The sequence below is a fragment of the Eumetopias jubatus genome, unplaced genomic scaffold (assembly GCF_037043125.1).
Source record: "Eumetopias jubatus isolate StellerSeaLion01/CBP00866 unplaced genomic scaffold, mEumJub1_p1.0 scaffold_6, whole genome shotgun sequence".
Classification (NCBI taxonomy): domain Eukaryota; kingdom Metazoa; phylum Chordata; class Mammalia; order Carnivora; family Otariidae; genus Eumetopias; species Eumetopias jubatus.
Window position 1 is genome coordinate 27781431 of NW_028274812.1, and position 24096 is coordinate 27805526.

Here is a 24096-nt window from a genome sequence, read left to right on the forward strand (position 1 = left end):
AATCATCATCCCATGTTTTCACAGAATAGGCATAGACACCGATCACCATGTGTGTTATGAACATAGAACTAGAAACAAGTTTTTAAAATCTTAAAAAATAAATTCACTGAAAAAAAATGAATTCATGATGATATCTGGATAAAGAAAGAATGGAAATTGGAAATCCAGCAATAAGAATAAATATTGGAGGGCACCTGGGTGGCTCAGTCGGTTAAGCATCTGCATTAGGCTCAGGTCATGATCCCAGGGTCCTGGGATTGAGCCCCTTTGGGCTCCCTGCTCCGCGGGAGGTCTGTTTCTCCCCCTCCTTCTGCCCCTCCCCCTGCTCGTGCTCTCTCTCTCTCTCTCTCTCTCTCTCTCTCTCTCAAATAAATAAATAAATAAATAAAATCTTTTTTAAAAATGTTAAAAAAAAAGAATAAATATTGGATAGAAGGGAAATGGACTGATCTGTGTGCCTAAGAAGATAAGCTTTTTCTTTTCTTTGTTGTTTCTTTGTTGTCATTTTCTGTAAATAATATCTTTACTGAATCTCCCTCCGAGTGAAGCAACAGACTGGACCGTAACTTAAATCAATCAGCTGGTTAAAAAAGCAGTATTCTGGGCCAAAGCCTTTGAAAATGTACCATATGCATTAATTCTCCAGAGCTCAGGTCAGATCTCACTGGTTAAAAATTGTTAGACAGGATATCGGTTCTCTGCTCTCCCTAGACTCCCAGAACCCATCCTTTGCCCTTATAAATTTGAGCCGGTGTCTGGTTTTGTTTGGGAAGAAAAATAAATAATACAAGAAAACACACACGGGGGAAATCCAACAAGGCCGTCATTAATGTGCTAAATTATCTCTAATATCCATCCCCTTCCGAACTCCCCTGATGCAAATGCTTTGCATAGCAGTAAAGCTGTCTTTCTCTATGGTGATGGGGCAGAGGGACGGACATTTGCATTTGACTTCTGCTGATAGAAACTTAGCATTAAAATGCTATTTGGCAAGTCCGCAGAAGCACAGAAGAGCAGAGCCTTATTCTTTTTTAGATGTAGCTCTTTACAGAGCCTCCTCAAGAGTGCTCAGTAGGGTGTGACCATATTGCTCCCCGTGGTCATCATATGGTTTGCCCACGCAGACGCCGGATTGTTCTGCGGATGTGAAATATTGTATGTTACCCCCAGAGCCGTGGAGCCAGCGGAGCCAGGAACTGTCGTGGAGACTGACAGTTACATTGTGTTCCTGAATAGTGAAACGGCAGAATCAAAAACACAAATGGACCCAGACAGAATGTCCTGACCTTTCAGAAAAAGCCTGATTGGATATGGTGTGAGCTTGCCTTCATTTCCCTCCATAATGCGTTACACCTTTCTCAGCCCACTTTCTCAGGGTAGGCGGCTCCTAGACCAGCTTCTCTTAGATTCTTTATGTGAAATTATTTATGGGGCGGGGGGGAAATCTCAGGAGCACTGAAGTAAGTAGCCACCTCCCCCCCACAATTTATTCTTGATAGTTATTTTATAACAACATTAATGACAGAGAGTGTTATTTTCATTAATCCCAGCATATTGGTATTTATGACTGTACTTAAATTTAAAAAATGCATACAGATGCCCAGACATGGGAGTGGATGTGTTATCAATGCTTCCAAACAAATTCCATTTAAATGTCTTTAAATTCATAAATAACTGTTTGCAATTGCTGCTCACCTTGGTGCTAACTTCTTCAAGTGATCTAAATACAAATAGAAAATGCACAGAAGAGTTGTTAATCTCTCCCTTTTCTCTAGAGATTTTTCTATTGAATAAGGTTGTGAAACAATGGTTTTCTTTATGAAAAAAACTCATTAATTGCTTGAAAGTGAATCATATAATAATTAAAAGAATGTCTCTATTTTAATACATTGATGTTTCAAACTGAATTCCCTCCACTTTATAGATGAGACTGTTCAATGTTACCAGGTAAAAGGTCTGTGCCGTTCACGTGTGAAGATCTCTGGGACACGTTATGAAATCCCGTGTCCTGAACTATCTGACAGAAACACCACATGGTGAGTTGGAACAAGCGTTAGAGAATAACCGAGGTAATTAGCATAACATAAAATAATAGTTTCAACTACATATTTCTTTCTGCAACAGAAGAGGTGGGTCATGCAGTTGAAATTTGACCACCAGGAAAAGAGTTACAGTGCCCAAAGAAAATCGTCTAGATGCATGTTTATGGTAAAAAACTGGTCTTTATTTTCACTAAAAGATTTCTTCTTTGCACTTATTTTCTAATAATTCTTTGCCCTTAGAACAACTCTGTAGACACACAGCAGCCTTTTTTGAGGCTTCCTTCTGTCTTTCTCATCCATTCTTTCCTGCTCTTTTCCTGATTCGAGGCTACCCTTTGCTAACAAAAGCCCTTCCATAAGTTACTATATTTGCTTTCAGTGGTCGTTACTGTATACACATTCACCACGAGTTGATTTGTAATACCTGATCCAAAGTAGTTATAGGATCACATTACATTTACCGGGAGAGCTCATTTGCCTCGTCAGATACGGGAACAGAACTTCTCATCATATTTTTTCACTCTGGACTTCTAAAAGCCTGATGATGATTCCACTGGTGTTTCTTGCATCTCTGTTACACAAAAGGAAAGCATCTTCTAACTCAATTAGCATGCTAAAGAATGGGTTTGGTTTTGTGCTCCATTAAAGTGAACTAAATGGATGCGCCGCATGTCTTTATTTCAAAACTAAAGCTGAACAATTAAATCCCATGTCTCTTTGCTCAGCTTTTGATGCCACACAAAGCTTTCCCACTTGCTGCCTTTGGATGTAATGTTAACAAAGTCAGTTAACATCAAGCGCTGCAGTAACAGGCATGGCGGAATTCCTTGTTTTTGCTCAATCAGTCTGTGTTCAAACTATCAGTTTGATTTATTTGTCCACATTGACCCTTATTCACCACTTAATTATCCTCGTATAATGTTTCAAGAGGCTCCTGACACAAGGAGAAAGACAATTGCTGATGTTCTGTGAAACAACTGTTGACCTGATGGGCCCAAATGAAGACCGTGGGTCGAAGGTTGTTTGCTTTTGGAAGAACCCACTTCTCATGCCTGAGAGCCGCGGCCAGAGCCCCTCTCTCTGGGTGCCAGAGGCTGGCCGGTCAAGCTGTTAATCAGGTTCTCAGAGTGTGTGCTGACCATCACAGCAGGGCAGTCATGGCGGTTCGCTCTATCAGACTCTCCAAATTCCCTGATATGTTTGGAATAATATCAGAGTTAAGAAAACACACATGCGTGCACACACACACACACACACACACACGCCCTGCACTTCAATTCCAGCAAAGCCCTCATGAGTTATACGGTGACTGTTGTGATTGAAAATTCATTTTCTCACTTTATGTAGCAAGAGGAGGGATTTCAGGATCCCAGGCATGAAACGGGAAATAATGTTATAAACACAGAACTACTTCCTATCCTGGTGGATCTCTAAGACCTGGTAACAAATCAGATGAATTCTTGTTTTATTGGGAAGCAAACTGATATCTGTCTTTTATGCCTTGCCAAAAATGGGATAGTGGTAAGTTTGTTTGTTTGTTTGTTTGTTTAAGACTTTATTTATTTGACAGAGAGAGAGACAGCGAGAGCAGGAACACAAGCAGGGGGAGTGGGAGAGGGAGAAGCAAGCTTCCCGCCGAGTAGGGAGCCCGATGCGGGGGCTCGATCCCAGAACCCTGGGATCATAACCTGAGCCAAAGGCAGATGCTTAACGACTGAGCCACCCAGGCACCCCTAGATAGTGGTGAGTTTGATTAGAAATTAAGGAAATTCATTCAGAACTTTTGAAATCTGACAACAACTCTACATGCATAGCCATTAAAATTCAGGCATAGAGAAAATAAATGATAGTTGAAATCACAGACCACAAATATGAAAATTTATAGAAAAATGCACATATAAATATAAAAGCATAATTTTATATTTATGAAGTGGATTGCTATAAAAATTTGAAATTCTCTTCTGGCAAGTTGAGGCTGTATTTCATTTGGCTCCATCATAGTCGGCATAAATGGATTTTACAGCACCCTACCCACCTCAGTTTGTCATTTTAATTTTTCACACATTTTTCTCTCTTGTTTGGTATATTCTCCATCTTATTAAATTTTGGTCTCTATGATTACCAATGTCAACTGGCAGCATAATTATTTTTCATAAATTAAAGAGATTCATGGGGCGCCTGGGTGGCTCAGTCGTTGGGCATCTGCCTTCAGCTCGGGTCATGATCCCAGGGTCCTGGGATCAAGCCCCATATCGGGCTTCCTGCTCCATAGGAAGCCGGCTTCTCCCTCTCCCACTCCCCCTGCTTGTGTTCCCTCTCTTGCTTTCTGTCAAATAAATATAAAAAAAATAAAGATATTCATAAGTGCCATTTGAACTTAATATTAGAAAATCACTCAGGAATTCATGATCCGACATGGCCTCCACTTGTTGGTGATTTTTACCCTTTGGTGCCTTGCCTTGCCTTCTCTGTAATGGGTATATGATTACAAATGTTGCCACACAGAAACAGTATCATAAGAACTGGATAAATTATAAGCAGCATTTGCAAAATGCAAACCTCCCAATATTTCCAAAAGCTACTTGGTAGGACTTTTTATGGCTATGATTGTAACCAAAACCCTGGGAAGCATTTACAGAAACCCCTGTGACCCATATGAAAACCACCAGGATATGGTCTCACACACCCCACAATCCTGAGCCCTCCTTCCCTCAGCCTGAAGAGGTCGGAAGTCCCAGCAGAGGTGGTCTTGCGGCCAATGAGCCTCTACCTGATTCTGTGCAGAGAGGCGAAGGGGTCAGGAGACACTGGTGCCCACCGGCATCCCACGCAGACTTGTTAGCAGTTGTTCCCTCACCGCTGAGGGCTTTCTACCATCTGAGGCTTAGATGCAGTGTTCCCAGGAGGCCCAGGGGTTCGAGGGGAGCACATCTGAGTGGGTGTACAACGGGGTGGGCTGCAGCCCTGCACGTCCAGCTTTGAACACAGTGGATTCACTTCTTTCTGTTGTTCTCTACAGAAAATTTTTCTCCAGGACAAAAGATTGCATAGACTTTAAAGAATTAAAAAAAATTTTTTTAAACTCTGAATGTAGAAGACTTCCGGCTCTGGGATTACATAAACCTAGGAATAAAACTATAGTTTTTAGAGCTGCAAGAATACAAAGAGACAAAGTGAAATAGCTAAGGGGAAAAAACCCAGGTGGAAAACAAGGACTCCATGTTGCCCTTTGGTCCACAGGTCCATCCTTCCAGTGGGTTCTGCCGTTGCTGCTGATAAACCATTCCACTGCTTCCTCTGGCCGCAGATACATGATCCCCTGAAGGCTCCTGCCCGTAAGTATGCCAGTGGGAAGGTGAAGATGCATACATTAAGGAATTGTTCCAACATGGAGTCCTGAGCTAGGGAAGGCCTTGGAGATTTTCTCTCTGCCCTGCCCTTCGTCCCCAGTACCAAGAAGTTTTCACATCATGTTCCAATAGAAACAATCAAGATTAAAAGTTCCCTGAGAAAAATGCAGACATCTCAGTTTTTTTCTTTTATCTCACTCCTGCTGAGTTCCTGTGTACTTGAAAATACTTTTTTAATCTGAAAAACATAATCTGCTTTCAACTCTTATAGCTACTTGCACGTGTTTCCTTCAAAACAAATGTGTCAAAAGTCCACTTCCAACACCTCAAGATTCTCTCCCAGATCTCCTTCTGCATCTGTTTGCTACGTGCTGCTAGTGTTTCGAAACAGAACACAAATGTGAAAGCAACCAAGAGAGAAGTAATTAGCCAGGAGCCGCAGAAACAAACACTCGTTCTAGCCAAGACGCTTAACTAACTCCCATCAGCATAAACCTCCCAGCTAATTGAATTAAGGTTAATACAAACCTTACCAAAAAGATAAGAAGGAATGGGACTCTGACGATCATTCTAAATTTACTAGAACTTTTGAATTACTATGGACAGGGTTAATATTTTGTTAGATACGTCTTTTGATGGAATAGAACTTCAACAGACTGTGTGTTGGCCCTCCTTAAGCCAAGTGGATAAATATCTGAGAACCTCCCTTGTTTTGGGAACTGCTTGTGGAGTGTGTTAGGTACTTTGAAAACTCAGCTGGCTTCTCTACTTAACATCTGTGTGACCTTCTGAAAGTTATTTTGTGAAAATTATCTATATTTATTTTACATACTCAATGGGGATCCCAGTGTTGGAAATACATAGTGAGATCATCTAAATACAGCCCTTACTTCGTGCCTGTCTAAAAGAAAGTGACCTACAAATTAATTCCCTTTTAGTCCTGTTTCTTTTGCAGTTCTATAACACCTGTGAAGCAAGTGGTCATCCTTTTCAGGACAAACTAATTTAGGCTCACAGAGAGTAATCAGATAGCACACATAGGTCTGTTGGGCTCTCCAGCTATATTCTTTACATTGTCCCATTGGGGCTTTGTTCTTCCCCTGAGAGCCACGGTAATACAATGAAGATTTAGCTACAACATGTATGATTCACAGGGAAGTAGGTTACAGGGAGAGGTGAGCAATGGAAAAGAAGTAGAAAAATACGAAGACACATAGCTTGTGACTATATATCTTACATTTGGTCTTGGAAGTCCTGCAAAATGGCCATGCCCTTCCTGGAGATGTTGGAAGAAAAGTAATGGGAAGCACAGTTTACTGGTTTAAAACAATGGTTTTGCTGGAGGAGGGCATGGATTTAGTCCCTCAGGAGGACATCAGGCAATGGTTGGAGACGTGTTTGGTTATAACGAAGAGGAAGAGACATTACTGGCATCTGGGGATAAAGGTCAGGGATGTTGCTAAACATTCTACAATGCACAAGACTGCCCCTCTCGGGCGCCTGGGTGGCTCAGTTGGTTAAGTGACTGCCTTCCGCTCAGGTCATGATCCTGGAGTTCCGGGATCGAGTCCTGCATCGGGCTCCTTGCTCAGCGGGGAGTCTGCTTCTCCCTCTGACTCTCCCCCTTCTCATGCTCTCTATCATTCTCTCTCTCTCTCAATAAATAAATAAATAAAAATCTTTAAAAAAAAAAAAAGACTGCCCCTCTCAACAAAGAATTATTCATCCCCCAAATGCCAATAGCACGGAGATTGAGATGCTCTGGTTTAAAATGAAAAATCCAATAAGAAAAACATTCTTCTTTCTTCGTAATGATTTCTTTTTGGTAATAGTCTGTAAATATTCTGGCAGTCATGTCAAGTGGAGGTTTGCTCGGTACATTAATTCTGAATTGTGAGTTTGCAATGGTTCTGGGTGAGAAAATTAAGTGTTTAAATATATGTAATGACTCTAATACTGGAAGGAAGAAAATCTGGAAATAATCGGTCTTCGAATTATTTAGAAGTTTTAAACTGAGAAAAATACTATAAAATCTTAAATGTTGAGCTAAAATAAAATAGTACAATTTCCTCATGTCAGTTTTCTTCTTTCTGCTAGAGTCTGAATTCCTTTCCCTAGATTATTTGGAACCTGGAGATCTGGAACAAGCCCAGCATCCAAAATCGACCGTGCCTCACAGAGAACACCACGGGAAAGATGAAGTCATAAGTTTAAGATTGCTCTAAAACCGTGTGTTGCATAAAGCTTCCATGTTTTCTTCTTTTGGCTTCTCCCCTGGCAGACACAGACACTGAATCCAAACAGGATTACATAAATAACATTCTACAAAGAACAGAATAGATGTAATATATGGTTTAATGGTGTGTCAAAAACAAGCCTTGGAAGTACATTTGCTAGTGAACTCCATAGTACAAGCACCTCTAGCTTTCTCACTGAAAACCAACGACTTGTGGAGGAAACAAAGAAAGATACTTCATTTTCTTACCTCACACAAGTCTTGCTAATACCAAAAAAAAAAAAAAAAAGCACTGACACTAAATGTTAAGTAGAGTCTACAATGTTGACCCCAAAGTTCAGGATCGCATTGTTGTGTCTGGTTCTCCGTCTGATGGCAAAGAGGCTTCTGTCTCCCAGATCTAATTGGAAAAATCAAGTTGGGTTTTCCGTGTGGTAAGTCCTATTAGCAAAATTTTAAATACACTTTTAAGAAAAACATATGAATGTGTAATACTTTCTGGTTGGTATGGATAGATGAAAGAAACATTAATTTTTTACATGGAAAATTTATGACCCCAAAGTCAGTATGTATCCAAGAGCTTCACCAAGGCACACCAATAAAGCATTCACCTACTGGGTTATGTTAAAACAGGGCAAGATAAAAGTAAAGTTAGTTCATTTCTTCCCATCACAACAAAAACGTTGATAAAGAACATAGTTGATATCAAACAGAGCTTCCTGCTGGCTTCAGTTACCTGGGAGTTCGGAGCCTGTGGTTTGAATAATGTTTCCCCTACAATAGGAATGACAGCAGAAGTGTGGAGAGACTGATGGGGCTTCCTGCAGGCTCAGCTTTTAGAGTTCAAACTCATTCTTTATTCTCAAGTAGAAACGATAACAAATGTCTAAATAAATAGTCACTGATCTTCTGATGTTCCTTTTTTGGTGTTGGGAATTACATAACAGTTCATCCAGCAGAGGTGAGCTGACTTCATCAAACTGCATTCCAGAGTTATGTAAGTTTTTGAAAGAATTAGCAAAGAATAGTTTTAATTTTATTTGAAAATAAATGTCTGTACAATGAGATTCTTGAAGAAATAAGGTTTAGGCGGTTCAGGCCTTGACGAAAGATGCTTTGATAGTAGAAAAACACAAAACCTATAATATGAATAGACTTGGTATGCATGCATAAGTTCTAATTTTAATAAGTACAATTTCTGTCTCCTCAGTTCTGGATAACATTTTGCCAAAATTATAAAATTTTAATGTAAGATCTTATAATTAATGTGAAATATAGCACCTACAGTAGAATTCACAATTATTTTTTTTCTAAAAGGAATGCCTAAACCAATGTCAAACAGATATGTACTTGATCCTCAGATCAAGCAAGGTACTTGGCTACTATTTATCTGATTTTCAAGCACATCAATAAAAATACATAGGCAATGCATTGTATAACTGCTTACATTAGTTTTTAATAGTTTCCAACCATTCAAATGAAAATTACAATACTTAATTATCATTCCAATTTTTGAAATCTATATATGATTCTGTGATTTAACAGATACATTTTAAGTAGTACCCAGAGGAAAATACTCTAACTTCTGCTAAATTAACAAAGAAGATTGTGGCAGGAGTCAAACTGATTGAGCCATAGAGCCCTTTTGATTGGCCACCAGAGGGCAGCATCCTCAAATGGTTGTGGGTGGGAGAGGGGACAGAATGGAGGGAAGCTAGGGTGGTTAGCTGCATCTATTCTGAATCTCAAGGCCTCATACTCTTGTCTATTTTCCCAGTTGAAACCCAGAAGTGTGAGAGTAAGGATTTTTTTATTTCAACTTTTCAAAAAAGTGGAAGAAATTCCAAAGCAGAAACAATAACACTTTAATAGCACTTAAATGTGCCCACTGTTTTAAGTCTTTTACATATATTAACTCGTTTGGTCCCCATAACAACCCTGTGTGTGCACACTGTTATTGCCCTCAATCTTACAGCTTAGGAAACTGAGGCCCGGGGAGCTTCAGTCACTTGCTTAAGCCAAGGAGTGGAGCTAAAATTCAGACCAAAATGGTTGGTTCAAGGGTTCAGGCATAAGATGTCTCTACTGGAACTGAGACTTCCTAAAGTTCTCTTTTTGCTACTGGGTCATCAGCCTCTCTGCTGGAGTGTAAGTCAGATACTGATTTCTTCCTCTTACTCCATCGTCTTTTTTTTTTTTTCAAGATTTTATTTATTTATTTATTTATTTGACAGAAAGAGACACAGCGAGAGAGGGAACACAAGCAGGGGGAGTGGGAGAGGGCGAAGCAGGCTTGGGGCTCCATCCCAGGACCCTGGGATCATGACTTGAACTGAAGGCAGATGCTTAACAACTGAGCCACCCAGGTGCCCCTGACTCCATCTTCTTAAAAGATATAATTCTGTATTTTTCTCTTATTTTTTATGAAAACCCATCTGCAATTTGAAAAGTGAGATGCATTCTGTATTTCCTTAAAATTCATACAATATTACAGGCATATCTATCATATTAAGATTTTTCAGAAAAAATGATGTCCATTTTAGGTTTTGAGTTTTCAGAAGGCAAAAACTAAATGTGTACAAAAATAGATAAATACTTGAGCTTCAGCTGACACTGAGCTTATAAACTAGTTAAACTAAGACAACCTTATGTAGAGAAAAATGAAGACTATCTACAAAAAATATATTATTAAATTTTCATTATGATACTGAAAAAAGGTGACTAAAGAATTAGAATACAAAAAGGACAAATAGAATTGACTAATCCAAAATCCCAAATCAAAACAATTTTTAAAAATAAAGTTACCACCCCTATAGAAGATAGAAGTTGCAAATTAATATGAAATAAATTTCAGCTCTTAAGGAAAGAACTCATTCATTGATTCATTGATCCATTTGACAGCTATCTAGCACTAGAGGCAGATTTAGCGACCTCTTCACAGAGTACAGCCTTGAAATATGAGTAGGGTTTTCCTAGAAGAGGCAAAGGAGGAGAGTTTCCCAGCAAAGGCATCAGCAAAAGTGAAGCCCAGAGGTGTGGAAGAGCGGAATGTATTTGCAGAATAGCAAAGAGACATAATTGGGGGAGGCTTGTGGCCTGTGAAGGGAGGTGTAGAGCAGGCGAGGAAGGCAAGGGGGCGTGAAGGGCTTGGAATGAAAAACTCAGTAAGGGACTCAACCTTTTATCTCATAAGAAATGGAGAACATGCGGATTAAATTCTAAAGTTCGACTAAAGTAGTATCTAATGTGCAAGTAAAAGGTCAAGTTTAGACATGATATTAAGTATTCGTATGAAAGGTTGAATAATGAGTTCCTTTAGGTTCACAGATGCTGCCAGATTGAGAAAGCATGCTGACATTTTAAATGCCTACATGAGTTGGAGAAGCAGTGATTTTTAAAGTGAGGAGAGGAAATTAGTAAGGACACTTAAACAAGAGCTTAGACAAGTAGTGTCTCCAGAGCATGCATGGGACGGGATTTAGATAATGACAGTTTGCCAACCAAGGTCTATCTGTCTCAGACCAGCAGAATGATCAAGAGGACCTGATGATCTAAACCAGACTTTTTCGAAAATAGGCACATGGCCCTCAAGCATTTTGAGTGCCTACTATATTCAAGGCATGGTGCTAAGAACTGGATAATCAAAGATGAAAGGGAGATGATTTCTGCCATCAAGAAGTTCACAGTTGTACAGGGCAAGGGAGAGATGGACAAGAAAACAGATCATTGCCCTAGAACTGAGACATCCTCTTAAAGAGCTGTCTGCACAGTTCTACAACATTAGAAAAAAGAAGAAACTAGTCACTCAATAGAATGTTCAGATGCTTGCTGTCTGGAACTCTCAGGGTCAAGGATGCTTTCTTTTTCCTCTCCTCTTCTAGAAAATTCTATTTATCTCTCAATAAATACAGAGAGGAGGTTCCTAATTCTTTCCTCACCCCAGCTGTTAATAATCCCAAGGCTACTGAGTATTGTGGGATCCTGTTTGTGAGATAGATAGCATGGAGGCTGAACTGGAGAGCAACCCACTGTAGACTGGTTACCAAGTTTGGCAAATTCATTAATCGTTTATTCCGTCCCTATCCTTACCACATTCACCTATGAATGTGCCATACAGGCACAGTATGCATCCTGACCCCAACGGCTTTGAGCCTAGTTAGCCAGGAGACTCACTTTGGCCAACAGAATCTTAATGAACATGACATGTGCCTCCTCCAAGCAGAATCTTTAAGTGTACATGGTATGGCTCTATCCGTCTTGTGCTTCTGCCCTTAATTGTGAGACTAGCAAACCCCAGATGCTCCTTCAGCCTGCATCCCAGAATGAGAAGATACGCGAAGCCCTGCCAATCCTAGACAAGCCCAAGGTCAACCTGGAGTCATCGTGTAAGGTGAGCAAGAAATAAATGCTTATTTTGTTAAACAACTATGATAATCCAGGTGAGAAATGATTGTGGCTTAAATTAGAGTAGAGACACTGAAGTCAGGATGTCGAGGGCTATGTAGGAAATAAAACCAAAAGGACCCTAGTAATTAATTGGAAGTGAAAGTGAAAAAAAAAATAAAGGAGTGAATCATGATATCCAGGTTTCTGGCTCAACAACTGGAGGAGGGAAGCAAAGACAAGCTAAAAAAATTAAAGATGTTGGATTCTTTAGTGCATGCAAAGAAAATAATGGAGAATAAGTACTGAAAAATATTTTAATACACATGTGTGTGATTGTAATATTAAAGTGACTATCATCCATCTCTATTAAGCATCGAACAAGGGGAAATAAGCTTAATTTGCATGAAAAGAGGTTATTACACTCAAGAATGACACTTCTGATGAGAACGTTGTTAGATATTAGAATGCATTATCCATGGTATTCAAGGAATTTTCTTTTACAGGATATATTTAGTTCCAGATTAGACATGGAATTTTCAAATTAATTATGAAGGAATCTTTTCTAGCAGTGTGATTTTACACGATTCTTTCTTATTTTTCAATGACTTTGGCCGGGTTAATTTTATCTCTCTGAGCTTCTCACCGTCTGTAAAACAAGGAAATGGAACTAGACGATTTTTCAAAGCCCCTCAACTCTTGGAAATAGAAAACAGACCTCAGCAGTACCGCAGGACATTGGAGAATAAACATCAGCCTAGTTCTCACAGATGCTGTGGCAGCTTTAGGAAAGATACTTGCGTAGAATGTCCTTTGATATTGATATTGATAGAAAGAATATGCTTTTTTTAAACCACTATGTACTTCTTTTCTATAAGGAAAACAAAGTGGTTAAGATTATTTTTGACATAATTAAAATGTGCAAAAAATGGTTGAGAAATGTAATTTCCTGTGGCCTTTTTTTTCCTTATGAGTATAAATTCTGAATGTTTAATGCCTTAACCCCTGCTTCATGTGCCAACAGAATTAAACTTCCAGTTTGGCCCAAATTGCTACGCTTTACCTTAGGGGAAATATTAGGCTAAGCAATGTACATATGACTTTGGACCTACCCCAGCATAAAACACCATACACAATATTCATAATTCTTGGGTTTGACAATCGAGCTGCTTTTACAGCTATTTGAATCCTAACAACTGGGTGCTTTAAGTATTATTTCATATTATTAAATGAGATTTTACTTACAAAGTGTCTGATCTATCTATCTATTAATTTTTTTAAAGGGTAGCCTTTAGTATTTTCATGCCAGGCTGTTGTCAAGACTCTATACATGCAGTAGTTCTAAATTTGCTTCAGAATAATTGAAATCATAGATTACCAATCAATGAACAACATTTACTGGGTAAATAGTCCTGCAGAGTCAGACACAATATAATGCAGAAGGGAAGGAAGCCAGTGTTAGAAATAGATTATGCCATATAAGATCAAGAGGGGAAGTTAGGTTGCAAAATAAAATTAAAAAAAAAAAAAAGAAGAACGTTTCTGATCACAGAGTTCCTCAAATCCCAAAAATAAATAAGAACATGCTGACTCTTGATCGACCAGCTGAAGATAAAGCAGTAGGTAATCTGAAATATAGGGGGAGCAGGACCAAAAGACCTATAATTATGAACCATGAAATAATTGCTTATACTATCAACCAAGTGTGCTTTATGCCCTCATAGCTAGCAAAGAGAGTTTCTGCTACACTCAGAGTTTATAGGGAACAATCTTTTTGAACTAAAGATGTACAGAATGTAATTTTGCACAAAGATACTCAATAAAAATGTATTGAGTGATAGATTATTAGGGTCAAAAACCCTCAACTCTATAAAGGAAAACTAACTACTGTTTGATCTATTTGGCCCAACATACCCAGCATGGAATAATTAGAATATCGGCTATATGCCAGAGATCCCATACTGGTAATTATTTGTAAGCAAGTTAACAGTTTTTTTATGGGAGGGGAAAAATCAAACAATGGTTATTTGAAGTCTTATTCTCAGTATTATGATATGAAACAGTGGTCTTAATTTATGCACCAATAATAAAAGTGTATAATAATACCAAACACTCGTAGTGCATTCGTGTGCCAGGCACTGTTCTAAGTACAGTTATGTGTATATACTCACTTCTCACAAAAACCCTATGGGGTATGTACTATTATCCCCATCTTACAGATGAGTGAACTAAGGCATAGAGAAATAAGTTGCTTAAGAACACACAGCTAGTAAATGATAGAGCCAAAATTCAAATACAGGCAGCTTTTCTCCATTATCTGTGCCCTTATCCAAATATGTTGATGCCCCTCCAATAAACTAACTAAAGTTTATTTCATTCTCTCTCATAGGCCTGGAATTTCTCCCAAGGAAAAGTGTAGCAACACAAAGCAAGTCTCATACGTTCCATTGTTGCATATTTTCCTTGGTATATTTTAATGAATATTAATGTTAAAGGGAAATCTACTTTTCACAGATCTCCAGCCCATGCTCAATTCAATCTATTCTTTCACCTCTGTAATATGAAAACCAAAATGGCAAATTTACTTATATCTTAATTTTTAATTTTTATTAATATTTCTTTATCTGCTCATCTAAATTTTGAGCAGAAATGGATGAAAAATTGAGTCCAAAAAGAATTTGGACACAGAATATAATCCTCAAGTTTCATAACTTGTACCTACTTGCAAAATCATAATAGCCCATATAATCATTCCCATGAACACTGATTTTCTGAGTGATTGAAGTGATAGAAGCTTGTCAGGTTTGTTATCCATATATATCGGGCAGTGGGGAAACCAGTAAGCCCATCCGCCCAGACAATGCCTAACTGCAGGTGTATTGGTCGAAGGCACCCTTATGGTGATCCTGCTGCAGTTTGGCTCCCACCCCCATATCCTATGTGTCAAGAACTGTAAAGAGTCTGAGATTTTTACCCCACATGCACTATCTTGGCTGCCACAGTTTCATGTATGACGGTAAAGACATGAGACTCGGCTTAGAGACAAAGGACTCTATTCTTGCTGGCACAACAGGCAGCATGAATTTTCATGTTCACATCAATCCTCTAATCTCCTAAGTCTTGCTGGCATGATAAATGAAGATAGCTTGGGGGCATGTTGCCCATGGAGCGGGTTTGCAGCACAGCTAAAGAGTTCCAAGCTCAGGAAACCCTTTTCTTTTCTTTTTTTTTTTCTTTTTTCTTTTTTTTTTTTTAAGCAAACCTGCCCAATCTTTGCCCCAGAGAGAGATGTTATTTTTAAGGGACAGCACACAAATCTGCCCTCAGCTCAGGAGAGACACTGCGGCCATCTTCCAAGGCTATTCCTTATGCAAACATCCTCGAAAAGACAGTCCAGACCAAGAACAAGAGCCGTCAGTGCCTCGGCTCACAAGTCACAAGGAACACAAGAGATCCTCAGAGAATTCTCTCCTGATGCGCTTTTACTGCCAGACTCATGGGACCACAGCCATTTGTCAGCAACACCCTGGTATGGCCAGGTAGCTTTAGTGAGTGAATCAATTTGTAGTAATAAAGTTCTTAATTACTTAAGTTCAGTAATTAAGTTCTAACTGTGATCCTCCAAACCACAGAAGCCTGGAAACGCTACCAATGCTACTGACCCCAGAGACCAACCACCAGCCCACTAAAAATGACAGTAGACGTTGCTCTAATTACTCAGAAGAGCCAAGATAACCCTGAAGGGTTATCTACTCTTTTCCCCAGCCTTCTCCTGTGCCTACTACCACCCAGAATGCATACAAATTACCTACCATTCTGCTTGATCCTTTCTGGATCTTTGACGGTTTATGGAGTAAGCAAAATCTGTCTCTCCGCTATCTTACTTCTGCCCTCATCATTCCTTCTGCCCTTATTAATGTGCTTACCTCATCCCACAATCTTGTACCCAGACTAATCGGGTATCCATAATGGCCGAAGAGTTTCCCCTGCCTACACAGCCCCAGCCCTCCTCTCTTAACTGATGGATTCATTTTTTTTTTCCCAGCTAGGTCTCATGTGCTCTAAGAAGGCATCTTTGTTTATTCCCTCACACACGTACCTGAGATGATGATAGTTGTTAATTCTGTGTTCTTCCACAAACCATGTACAAACTACTGTCAGCAGGCTTACCACCCACCTTGCATTATTATTACCAGTCTACATGACAGTTTCTCTGCCTAAATTTTGAGTGACTGGAGGTCAGAGGGTTTGTCTTATTAGTCACAAGTAACCAATAACCTAATGCAATGCCTGGTGCATAGTGAGCATTTACAGAACTATTTGTGGAATGAATGAATGAATGATGCAGTCACACTGAGCACATTCGCAACTGAACACAAGTCTCAGAGGAGCAAAGACTAAAGAACAAACCTCTCTAGTGGTCAAATAGCAAGCCCTATTTCAGACAGGGTGTGCTTTTTCCATCCAGTTCATGTAATAGCAGAAAAAGGCTACCTGTAGAATAAGGATTTGTTACATCCACACCTGAATAAATCACTTGTTAAATACACAATTTAAGAACAAACTTAAAAATATATAGGAACCTCTCACAATTTCTGAAGAAAATGAGTTTATCTTATTTACATGATAACATTTCTTTTAAATTTTGACTCTTTTGGCTTGAGAAAGATCCATGATCAAGAAGAGCATTAGCCATATAGCTACTAAGAACTTTTTCTTAAAATCTGGAAAGTACGAAATTGAATTATAAGACTAAATTTACTGGAAACTTTAAGAACTAACTTTTCATTGGTAGGTATGTTCAAAGAAGTTGCAAAGGACACATTCCAGTGGCTTAAACTAACCCAAGTTTATTTGTTTTTGTTTTTGGGGGGTTTTGGCCCACATAGAGTCTACTGCAGCCCCTGTTCTCCAGGGTTCCTGTGCCTTTAGGATGGCTCAGCTGTGCACCTGCATCCCAAGTATGCACTCCCACAGTCCAGATGGCCGGGGCGGGGGGTGTGGGGGGTGGGCATGGAGAGTTTTGCACTGGCAATTAGGTGCTTTTGAAGGGACTAAAATTACTTTTAAATGAAACCCATCTGAACAATCAGCAGCCACAGAAAGAAACATTGCCTACACTTAAGCAGATATTCCCCAAAATACAGCTGCCATCCACCCCAAGGGAGTTTTCTGTTTGGAAGAAGAGTGACCTTTAGCGCTGGGAAGTGTCATTTCAGCTTCCCAGTGGCATTAAAAAGCCCAAGAGTCTTTCCTACTTTCCCACTGGAGTTCTAACCTCCCCATACACACACTTCTTTAGGTTGGTATATAAATATTTGCCTCTGGCTATTCAGTAAGTGACTGAGTATTGACTCCTGCCTGTGTATTCATGCAGGTGTGAATAAACTCTGTCTTTTCTCCTGGTCTGCGGTCAGTTAATTTGCAGGTCCCCAACCTTCAGAACCTAAGGTGACAGAGGAAATGTTTTCCTCCCAGCACTTTCTACACACATCACTTCCATTCCTATTTCATTGGGCTAAGTGAATTATAAGACCAAACCTACACTCAAGCAGGTAGGAAAGTACATCTTTTCATTATGCCCAGATTAGAAAATAGTCAGAGATTGGTGAACCCTTATACTGCCTGCCTCAATGAGGGGTGGAGAAGAAAGGAGTTTTACTCAAAACTGAGTCCAAAACAAAGTAGAAATAGAATGAGCTCCCCCAACATGACTTTTCTGGGGATCGTGCGTTGTTAAAGATGGCATCCCATAGCATGAAACTGGACCCATGGATGGGAAATAGTTTTATCTCTTTTTCCATGGGTGTGCTTCCTAAGCTCTTAGACTAAGAGAAACACACTTGTGAAGCAATTTGGCAGAAAAATTTCTAGTCAGAGGTGCCGCGTGCCGGAGGCCGGCCGGGTCTCGCGCTGGGTCAGGTGTGAGAGCAGGTTTGGGGCGCTGCGACTCGTGCGGGTGGGGTCTGCAACCCCCTCCCCCCTGCCCTCCCCATTCGGTGCCGTGTTTCCTGTTCTCTCCCCTGCGTGGCTGCAGCTCAGGCCTTGTCTGATCAGCCCAACCATGGCTTCAGCCTTGGAAGAGCTACAGAAAGATCTAGAAGAGGTGAAGGTGCTGCTAGAAAAGGCCACTAGAAAAAGAGTACGTAAAAAAAGAAAAGAAAAGAAAAGAAAAAAGGAAGGAAGAAAGAAAGAAAGAAAGAAAGAAAGAAAGAAAGAAAGAAAGAAAGAGAAAGAAAGAAAGAAGAAAGAAAGAAAGAAAGAAAGAAAGAAAGAAAGAAAGAAAGAAAGAAGAAAGAAAGAAAGAAAGAAAGAAAGAAAGAAAGAAAGAAAGAAGAAAGAAAGAAAGAAGGAAAGAAAGAAAGAAAGAAAGAAAGAAAGAAAGAAAGAAAGAAAGAAAGAAAAAGAAAGAAAGAAAACAAAAAGAAAAAGAGTACGTGATGCCCCTACAGATGAAAAATCCAAGACCGAGACAGAAATCAAGAACAAGATGCAGCAGAGAAAAGCAGAACTTCTTGACAGTGAAAACCCAGCTGCTGTGGTTGCTCCCATTACAACAGGATATACAGGGAAAATCAGTAATTACGGATGGGATCAGTCAGATAAATTTGTGAAAATCTACATTACCCACTGAGAATGTGCAGGTGCATTTCACAGAGAGGTCATTTGATCTTTTGGTAAAGAATCTAAATGAGAAGAGTTACTCCATGATTGTGAACAATCTCTTAAAACCCATCTCTGTGGAAGGCTGTTCAAAAAAAGTCAAGACAGATACAGTTCTTACCTTATGTAGAAAGGAAGCAGAAAACAGGAGTTGGGATTACCTGACTCAGGTTGAAAAAGAAGGCAAAGAGAAAGAAAAGCCCTCTTATGACACTGAAACAGATCCTAGTGAGGGATCGATGAATGTTCTAAAGAAAATTAATGGAGATGATGATATGAAGGGAACCATTAATAAAGCCTGGGTGGAATCCAGAGAGAAACAAGCCAAAGGAGACACAGAATTTTAAGACTTCAAAGTCATTTTGGGAACTGTGATATGGAAATATTGATGTTTCCAATGAAGAAATGTTGGTGAACTGCATAGATAAATTTGACAGATAACTACTTACGCAGCCTTCTTCTTTTTTTTTTAAAGATTTTATTTATTTATTTGACAAGAGAGACAGAGAGAGAGCACAAGTAGGCAGAGCAGCAGGCAGAGAGAGAGGGAAAAGCAGGCTCTCCCCTGAGCAGGGAGCCGGACGTGGGCCTCGATCCCAGGACCTGGGGATCATGACCTGAGCTGAAGGCAGCGGCTTAACCGACTGAGCCACCCAGGCGCCCACGCAGCCTTCTTCTAAGTAAAGGCAGTGAATTCTCCCATTTCCTCCTGGAGGATTTACTTAAACAAAACATGCTTATTAAACACTTCCTCCAAAGATGGTTTCCTTAGTAATCTGGGCATTTTGTTCAAAAAAGGATATTGTATTCTTGTATAAAATGTAAAAAAGCAAGTCTTGACTAGTGATAATGCCACATTGTGTGTAATTTTGTTCAGCTAAGAGGTAGAAAACAAAAGTTCTTGTTTGCCTATAAGTTCCTGATATTAGCTCCCACCAATGTAAGAACAAGTAAAAATAAAATCTGAATTTTGCATAAAAAAGGAAAAAATTCTAGTCATGAGGATAAGAGTAAAAGTGATAGTGTTGATCTGATCACTTTCCGAAGGGTTTGGAGTAAGCCAGCAAAGAGGAATGAAAGGGGATTAGAAACTCCTGTCCACGCTCTGCAGAAGCTCAGCCTTCAAAACTGGTCAGACATCTGTTTCCAGCAAAGTAAACCATCGAAAAATGAAAAGGCAGCCTATGGAATAGGAGAGGATATTTGCAAATGATATAACTGATAAGGGGTTAATATCCAAAATATAGGGCGCCTGGGTAGCTCAGTGGTTAAGCGTCTGTCTTCAGCTCAGGTCATGATCCCAGGGTCCTTGGATCGAGCCCCACATCGAGCCCCACATCGGGCTCCCTGCTCTGCAGGAGGCCTGCTTCTCCCTCTCCCACTCCCCCTGCTTGTGTTCCCTCTCTCGCTGTGTCTCTCTCTGTCAAATAAAATCTTTTAAAAAATATCCAAAATACATAAAGAACTCACACAACTCCATATCAAAAAATAAAAAACAACAACAACAAAAAAAACCCAATCTGATTAAAAAGTGGGCAGAGGACCTGGACAGACATTTCTCCAAAGAAAACATACAGAAGGCCAATACACACACGAAAAGATGCTCAACATCACTCATCATCAGGGAAATGCAAATCAAAACCACAACGAGATATCATCTCACACCTGTCAGAATGGCTAGGCTCAAAAAGACAGAAAATAATGTGTTGATGAGGGTGTAGAGAAAAGGAAGCCCATGCCCCGTTGGTGGGAATGCAAACTGGGGCAGCCACTATGGAAAACAGTATAGAAGTTCCTCAAAAAAGTAAAAGCAGAATTAGCATATGATTCAGCAATTCCATTTCTGAGTATTTACCTGAAAAAAAAGAAAACACTAATTCAAAATTAGTGTTCAATTTGAATTCAAAATTCAAAACACTCCTATGTTCATTGCAGCATGATTTACAATAACCAAGCTATGGAAGCAAACCTAATTGTCCATTAATAGATGTGGTATACAGACACACACACACACACACACACACACACACACACACACACACACACACAGGAGTATTGCTCAGCCATAAAAAAGAATGAAATATTGCCAGTTGCAACAACATGGATGGACCTAGAAGATATTATGCTGAGTGGAATAAGTCAAAGAAAGACAAATACTATATGACTTTACTTATATGTGGAATCTAAAAAACAAAATAGAAACTGACTCATAGATACAGAGAACAATCTGGCAGTTGCCAGAGGGGAAGGGGATGGGGAGATGGGCGAAATAGGGAAAGGAGATTCAAAGGTACAAACAAACTTCCAGTTATGAAATAAAATAAATGTCACGGGGATATAATATATGGCATAGAGAATATAACAAAGAATATTGCAGCAACTGTGTAGGGTGACGGATGGTAGCTAAATGATCACTTCCTAATGTATATAAATGTATCATGTTTCACACCTGAAACTAATATAATATGGGATGCCAACTGCACTTCAACTAAAAAAAAAAAAAAAAAACAACAACAACCTGTGTTTCCACTTGGCTGTTTGAGCAGTAAGTTTGCAGGAAAGCATGTAGAACTAGTTCTTCGTACCTAGAAGAAGAATAGGTTAAATTCCAAATGTTCCATTAGATATTCTTTGAAAAGTTACCCATCAGGTTCCTGCTTGGAAACTAGAGTAGTCAGGGATGACACACTCCGGCTTCTCTATCAGGCCACCTGTGGCTCAAGGACAAAGGGAACGGCAGGCTTCCGCCAAGCACATACATTTGCAAACTGCTGCCGGGTAGTTCCCAAGGCCAGAGGCTGGCGGTTGACAAAGGAGGCTGAGCGACAGACTTACTTTTTACTCCCCCCTCCCGGCGGGCCCTATATCTCAGGAAAAGCTACAGGATTCCTTCCTGAGGGCTACAGAGTCATGTTAGTGGGATCAACGTGAGTAACTCAATACTTCTCCCCCATGACAAAAGAAATATCCTGACCAGAGTTTCTATCCTGTCTCTCAGAAAGCAAGGAAATCTGAAAAAGAGCCACCTTTAACAAACTGGACTTTAAAACCATGTTTTCGGACAGTTTGGTTGGTTATATAGGGATTAGAAGTTCACAGACAAGGGTTTTGAATAATTCAATAATTCAATTCTTTTTTTTTTTTAAGATTTTATTTATTTATTTGACAGAGACAGAGAGAGAGAGAGAGAGAGCACAAGCCGGGGGAGTGGCAGGCAGAGGGAGAAGCAGGCTCCTGGCTGAGCACGGAGCCTGACGGGAGACTTGATCCCAGGACCCCGGTATCATGACCTAAGCCAAAGGCAGACACTTAACCGACTAAGCCACCCAGGCATCCAATACTTAAATCTATTCAAAATAAGGTATGATTTCATCAGGGCCTTAATGTCTAACTAGTCTCTTGCTTTGAGCAAGACCCATTAAAGTCTGCCTAGATGGATTTAATGTGCCTCCTTGCAAAATGGTAAAGTATACACCCTGAATACATCTTGTAAAACAAAACTTCTCTTCACAAGTGTGCTTTTTTTGGACTTTCACCTTAGATAGTATCAGAAGTTAACCTGTTTATTCTGGTCCTCGAAAATTCTCAGTAAAACCGACTAGCCCTAATCAGAAAGTGATCCTTCTGCTGAAGATCCTGTACTGAGCACTGTTCAAAATAAGACAACAGACCCAAAATGGAGTTGCTTATGCTAAGCTGCACATCACCCAACTGAGACTTAATCAGAGTTTCAGCTGTTCCAGAAATGGAATCTTAAGCCAGTCCACCAGGAATCATTGGATCAGCATTTGGTAGGTAGTCTGCCTGATAGACCCCTGGCAATCCCCTAAAGGAAGGTAACCTTGCAATAACCAATCCATTTTATTGCCTAGTATAACTTCCTGTTCGAGCCCTCCTGCTTGTAAAATTCTTTCACTCTGTATCGCTTTTCAGCGCCTTTCTATCTGCTAGATTGGATGCTGCCCAATTCATGAATCGTTGAGTAAAGTTAATAAGATCATTTAAACTTTGTTTTTTTAATAACACATAACAAAGTTGAATTCATTCAATCCTCACTACACTCCACTATGAATAAGTACCATTATTTTATTCATTTTTCAGATGACAAAACTCAAAGTCACAGGTTAGAATTTGGCAGAGGACAGATTTCAGAGCCCACATTCTTAGTGCATTCTATACTCTTATTTATAGCAAGATCTTCATTTTCCATAGGATTTACAATTGAATATTAGAGATATTTTGCCCAACAGATATATATTCAGTTTCAACTGCTTTGAGAAATTATTACTTGGGAACAAAGATGAATTTAGAAGGGCTGTAAGTTAAAAAATTTTAAATTATAACTTTTAAAATGCTCAAGATTTCCCAATATGCAAGCATTTCTCAGAATAACAAGATGCATGGATACCTTTGGCTACATGAAGGATAGACAAGCTCAAGGGGAAACTGACATTTGAGTATTTATGTATCAGGGCTTTATGTGTTACCTGATGTAATCTTCATAATACTTCCAGATGGAGATTTTTATTACTTCTGTTTTTTAGATGTAGAAACTGATGTAGAGAGGCATTTGGTAACATTACAAATGGCCATTAAATGGCATAGATTTGAATCTAAGCATTCCTGATTCCAGAATCTATGATCTCAACACCCCCATTCCCCCCCACCACTGTCTCCTGAGAGCACAAATACGTGGTGCTTAGCTATCACCAAACACAGTGAGGTGAACGTGATCCAAATACAGCATCCCAGAATCTTCCAGTACTCCTAACAGTATAGATTCCTCATGTAATGATGATGTAATGTAGTGACAAAGGTAATGGGCACTACTGGATAAAGAGGAAAGAAAACTGACGAGAGAGACTGACATTATCATACAGTCCATATGTGCCACACGTGTGTGCAAGAGCACTAGTGTGAGGGATCAGTGCCACTCTACCTGGCTGAGAATCACAATCATTCTGGCTTGGCCACTCTGTACTACTTACTGAACACTAGTTACCCAATGTCTCCGAGCCATACTTGTCAGGTTGTAAAGTGGAGATATAACCAAACCCTACCATATCCCAGAGAATATTATCTGGGGAGAATATTATCTGTTGCTGGTGAAGGGTAGCAGAATCTGCCACCCCAAAATACTTCACTTTAGCCTAAGGATTACTTTGAGCTGAAGGCAATTGAGATGAAGCAGATACAAGAAAATCTCTCTGCCCTCTATTTGCCTAAAAGAAGGAAATAAATTTATGAAGGCTCCCCTCCTCCTCCCCTCTCTACTAGGAAGAACAGAAATCAATCAGCAGCGACAACTCTAGGCCCTTATCAGGCACCAGAGAAATCTACATAAAAAACCTTACCACCTTGCCCTTATCTATCATGATTTGCCTGCCCACAATCTGTCAACCCCGGAAGCTCAAAGTCCTTT

General features: G+C 39.7%; 1 pseudogene; it reads left to right on the forward strand.

Moving 5' to 3' along the window:
- Positions 1-18075: 18075 nt before the first annotated feature.
- Positions 18076-19021, forward strand: LOC114222715 (calcyclin-binding protein-like; annotated as a pseudogene).
- Positions 19022-24096: the final 5075 nt, after the last annotated feature.